We start from the raw sequence: 6,209 nt of genomic DNA, 5'->3' as shown, positions 1-6,209 counted from the left end.
AAGTGTTATGTGCTTATAATATCTTATATGCTTATAATATAATTATTATGTTATATGCCTACAAGTGTTATATGCTTATAAGCATTGTATTGCTTACAATCTTGATGTTGGAGAAAAGAGGCAGGCTGATTCCTGGGGCTCACAAGCAAGAAGACAATGTAAGGAACCACTCGCTAGTAAAGCATCCTTAGATCAAAGATGTGGACTTGGTCCTAATGAAGTAAGCTGGGGCAGGAATAAGAGGGAAAGAAGACTGGTATTAGAGGTAGAGGTAATCTCCGGGAGCAAGAGAAGCTAAAAAGCTAATGCTTTGGGGCTGCTTGATGGCTTCCAGACCTCACTGCATAGGCAGTGTTGGGAATTCCTCCAGAATAGAATCCAAAAGCAACTGATTAACAACTGTAAGGTCTGAGGAGGTAACCCAGCCAGTAAAGTGTTTGTCATGTAAGCCTGAGGGCCTATGTCTGAACCCCAGAACCCACAAGAAAAGCTGGGTGTGCTGGGGTGCACCTAGTCCTGAGAGGCATGAAGTGAAGCCCTGACCAGACCGTCCAGCCAAACCTAAGTTCAGCGAAAGAGCCTGTCTCAAACAGTGATGTGGAGAGCACTGGAGGAAGACACCTGATGCCGAACTCCCAGCTACACACAAACACACACACACACACACACACACACACGAACATGTACGCCTGCACATGCCACCCAGCTGCTTTAAACCACTAACAGGAACGAAAGACTTGACGGGCATGCGGTGCTGGAAGCGTAGCTTCAAACCACATCCTCCATGTGCTTCTGGAGGCTCTTCTCTGCCTACCGTCATCACCAGCGAGAAGCAAAAATAACGTTCCTGGGGGTGGGGGTGGGGGCATCAATCAGGCTTTGATGTCACCTCTGCAATTTTAAACACCCTGGAGAGGCCAGTCAAAACTGACCATTCGTATGACATCCACACAGTGGAAAAGCAGGAAATGCAGAATACAATAAAAATAGGCCAAAACAAATGTCAGAGAATTAAATTACCAAACACGGACCTTCAGATAGCAATGGTGACTGTTTGAGAAACAAAGAGCCGGTACTGAGAATTGAAGGGTTTAAAAGACTGAAAGGAAAACTTTGTGACCCAGATTTTATAACTGAATTAAGAACACAAAGAATGGGTTTACTGGGAAGTTAGACATCCTTGAGGAGTGACTCGGAGCAGACGCTACGTGTGGCGAAAGTCAAGAACAAGGCCAGAAGACGCACAAGGGACACAGACAATGGGACAGGGTTTAGCTCGCAGGTGAGAGGGCACAGAAAAGAGCCAAAGAAAAATAGACATAATGGCTGAGACTCTTCTAAAACTGTGTAAGACTTCAATTACAGATCAAACACAAGTGCAAGCACAAACATACATATTACAACACACAGGTACCTGTCATAAAACTTCCAAAGTCCCAGAACAAAGGAGAAACCTTGTGGATAACTGAAGAGCAAGAAAGAAGCTTACTAACAGCCAGGCACATGGGCTCAGGCCTCTAATGCCAGCATTTGCACTCAGGACTCAGAGGCAGGCGAGTTCCAGGTCAGCCTGGTCCATATAGGGAGTTCTAGGCCAGCCAGAGCCATCCAGTAAAATACTGCCTCAATAAAATAAAACCCGAAAAACAAAAAGTATTAAAAGTTGGATGTTACAGCACATGTTCATAATCTTAGCACTCAGGAGGCTGAGGCAGGAAGACTGACATGAGTACCAGGCAGCCTAGGCTGAGAGTGAGACCATGTCAGAAGAAATAAATAGTACTTATTCAATTGCATACATACATGTGTGTGCACGCACACACACACACACACACAGATCTGGAACTCTTTTTTTTTTTTTTTTTTTTTTTTTGGTTTTTCGAGACAGGGTTTCTCTGTGGCTTTGGAGCCTGTCCTGGAACTAGCTCTTGTAGACCAGGCTGGTCTCGAACTCACAGAGATCCGCCTGCCTCTGCCTCCCGAGTGCTGGGATTAAAGGCGTGCGCCACCACCGCCCGGCTGGAACTCTTGACCTTACAAAAAATGAAGATGAACTCAGGATTAAAAAAAAAAATAGAATCATTGCCAGCACAACTACACTATAACAAACATTAAATATATTCTCCAAGGAGAAATGTAAGGCCAGATGGAAACCAAGAAATACATAAAAAGTGTTAGATAAATATCAACTCCAGGATGTGCTGATAATATCTCATGGGTTTCAAAATACAAAGAGAAGCTAAGCGCTAGTGTACGTTGGGAAGGAAGGTGGCTTCGATGACCGACAGATACAAGGACAAATTAGAGAATGCCGACTTCTATTCCTTGGGGAAAGTACCAATTTAATTTGTCTTTGTTATTAAATATTATAAAAATCACAGCTACCTTAACCACAAATCTTAGCACACGTGTGCACATGCACACAGATGCACCCCTGCCTATTGATACATACAATGTATTTAGACTAAATCTAAGTATTGGGAAACTTGACGATCGTATTGGGAAACAATCCCCACAAAACGCCACCAAGTCTCAGAGCTGGGAAACAGATGCATTAAGAGCTTCTCTGTGACCTGCCGCAGTTCATCCGACCTCTCTGGATTGGAGTTCAACTGTCTTAACTCTGGACGAGCTGAGTTTGGACAAGGTGACCTCCAAGGCGTGTGCCAAAGAGTTCTCTCTGACCTCCACCCAGCATGCAGATGGAGTCACAGTCTGCACCCCCCGCCCATGGCTGATGGCGGGTCCCAGGTTCGCTGTGGGTCACTCAGTGGCTGTCAATGCCCCAGCGTCCTGCTTCTAGAGAACATTTCCTACAATGCTGGTGGTTTGTTGCGGTAACAATGCCTTTTCTTTAATATCGTTTGAATATTCAAACATGAGAGCAAACGGAAGAGCTTCTTCTATCCAGACAAGGATATATGCTTTGCAACCTGCTTCTCAGAGTCACCCTGAAAGTTTGATGTAAGAACCTGGGTGGTGAAATGCTAGGTTGATTCTGGTTCTCAAAGTCATCTGTAATTTTTTTTTTCGTTCTTTCAACAGACTCCATTTAGACAGCTCACTGTGCTATTTGCACAGGGAGGGTGTGGCGAGGCTGTAACTGGTCCACTTGCCCTCAAAGTAGAAGCCTGGAGCCCTATCAATTCTTTGCAAATAAGGACCTTCTACATCTTAACTCAAAGCAAAATGTTACAGGTACCTAGGCATTGGGGTTGCTTTTATGGCTGGTTCTTGAACAAATTTCATGCTTCATCCAAGTTTTTGATTAAATTACCAGTCCTGATGCTGTAGCTAACAAGGCTCCCTCCATGATTGCACAACTGGGATTCTCCTTATATGAACCAAATGGAGTGGTCCTTATACCAGACATCCGACCTCTGTTAAAAAACAAGCAAACACACAGAATCTGAAATGGCTCAGGTGCTGCTCTTTGTTCCTAGCTTCTGAGCTTCCTGTCATGGTACCTGGCTTACCAGAAGACGACGCTAGCAAGAGATAAGTGAGACCAAGGCAGGGAAGAAGTGTTGTGTTGTCTGAGGCAGAGCAGTCCAAACCCTGGCTCTCCTCTCCCGCTTCCAGGCTCTGCCTAACTCACCTCTGCCTCTCCTGATGACCCCCTGCACCTTCGCGGCAGGCAGCAGATGTAGTATAAAGTCCATTCTACCTCAGACGAAGACACATTAAACCTAAACTCTAAATGATCTCTGCAAAATTATTAAAGGAATCTGCCTCAGTTTCCCCCAAGATGTTTGAAAACTTTGAAGTAGAGACAAAATGAGACCCCCTCCCCCCCAAAAAAAAAGTTTTATCGCCAGTTTTCTTAGGTGACTTGAGTTTTATCTGGTCTTAACACGTTTTAATACAGATGAATTAACCAGACACTGTGTTTGATGTAGAAATAAACAGAGGATGTGAGATGGAAATAGAGGTTTCTGGAAGGTGGCTGGCTTACGCTTGTCAATGTCCAGGGGCAATCAGACGAGAAAACACTGAGTCGTACTAACTAAAATGTCCAGAGGACCTGAGGAAGCATCAGGGTGGCAATATGTTAATTTAAAGTGAGAAATAGAATTGTCACACTGGCTGGAATTATTCAGGTTGGCGTAACAATCTCCTTTTCTCACGGTGTTCAGGGGAAAACCAAATGGTAATCAGGGCCTCTCATTACCATGAGCAATCACTGTGAAAGACTCACAAGTCCCTAAACCTGTGTGTCATCTGCAGTTTCTGTCTACACAAGGAGACCTTTGCTGGAACCAGGAAACTGCTTCGGGGACATGGGACTGGAAGGGGACTCTGTTGACATAACAGGGACACCCATGCATGGGATGTCTGGTAGTGAATTCTCCTGCTCCTGTGGCCAGACCTCGGTGATCATCCTGTTTCTCCGCTCTGGCAAATCATGCCCTACCCTTTGGGGGTACCATCCATGTGCTGGAGACCTGATGGTAATAAAAGCAGACAAAAGAGAAAGCCAGCTGAGAGTGAGCATTCCGAACCTTCTCCCGGCCAGCGATGGCATTGAACTAAGACGTACTGCTGTGTCCTCCCTGCCGTGATGGACCGGCTCCTATGTCTGTGAACAAAACAAATCTTCCTGACATGGATGTTGTTTTTGCAACATGTCTGTCATAGAAAAACAAAATTAAATACAGGAGTAGAGCAAAGACTCCGGGTTTGCTCATCCTCTCCAAAAGACACCATGCACTCCTCAATGACGGACAGTGCAAAGCTTTGTGTTAACTTGATGCAGCTGGAATCACTTGAGAAGAATGAATTGGGTAAGAAAACCCCACCACCAGGTGGGCCTGTGGACAAGCCTATGAGGCATCTTCTTGATTGATGATTGCCATTCAAGGGCCCAGTTCACTGCGGGTGCGGCCACCTCTGAGCTACAGTCCTGGGTGGATAAGAAAGCAGGCTGAGCAAGCCCTGGGAAGAAGGCAGTAAGCAGTGTTCCCTCCATGGCCTTGGCTTCAGTGTTTATCTCCACATGCCCTTGCTTCCCTCCGTGATGGAAGATGAAATCAACCCTTTCCTCCCCAAGCTGCTTTTGGTCAGTGTTTTATCGCGGCAACAGAAAGCAAACTAAGTCGGCCACCAAGACTGCATATGCCCTCCCTTACTCCCAGCTCATGCACAAGATCCTGTCACTGTCACATTAGAGAAGACGGCAACAACCTCCCTCACATTCCAGGTTACAAGGGAAAGGAAACGAGATGCTCAGAGAGGGGAAGTTTAGGAGCCGCCCAAACTGTACGAAAGCAAACAGAAAAATCTACACAGGCTCCTGAGCAGAGGCGAGCTAGAAACAATGAAAAATAGAAAGAAATCACCATGTAAACTGTGTACACACACAAAGCAGGACAAACCGAAAAATCAGTTCCGAATCCCACAAAAAGTACTTGGGACAAGGGGTTAAAGATAAAATAATAGCTCAAAGAAAACAAACAGATCTGTGGCCGTGTTATAAAACCAAGGCAAAAGTTAGAGCTGCAAAGGACAGATTAGGTACATCTGAAAATTTATTCCAGAAACAGGAAGAACTCAAGATAAGCACACTAAATACACATAAAGACTATAAAGAATCTAACAGACATGGGGAAAGTCAATTATGTTTCCTTTTTCCTTCCTTTGTTGGGGGGGGGGGGTGTCACGACGTGGCACACAGGGTCTCTCTACGTAGCCCCGGCTGTCCTGGAACTCACTCTGTAGACCAGGCTTGCCCGGAACTGGAGATTCACCTGCTTCTGCCTGTCAAGTACTGGAATTAAAGGGATGCATCGCCACACTGTATCCCTCCGCTGTAAAAATGTAACTAGTCCAAGATATTGGATACACGGTACATGCTCATATGCTAGGGGTAAATAAACTAATGTATGATATACATAATACATTATGTACTAAGTATACATACCACATGTGACACAATACATACATGTATTAGGTATACACAAGGAGTAGTTTAAGGAGTATGTCAACTAAGAAACAACAAGGTTTGTGAGGTGTGACCTGCCCCCAGCAGGGAATAGATACACTCTGCATAAGGATGAGGATCATATATGAAGACACCTCCAAGGTAAGAAACCAAACAACACCATTACTTACTAGCGATGTTACGCAGAAAACCAAAACAGAGACAAATCCTAATAGTTTGATTAGACTTCAAGAACTTTTTAAAAATAGAGAATTTGTCAGCATCTGGA

Source organism: Arvicola amphibius, chromosome 7 (genome assembly GCF_903992535.2).
Source record: "Arvicola amphibius chromosome 7, mArvAmp1.2, whole genome shotgun sequence".
In the NCBI taxonomy this organism is placed as follows: domain Eukaryota; kingdom Metazoa; phylum Chordata; class Mammalia; order Rodentia; family Cricetidae; genus Arvicola; species Arvicola amphibius.
Note: the sequence above shows the minus strand (reverse complement) of the source record.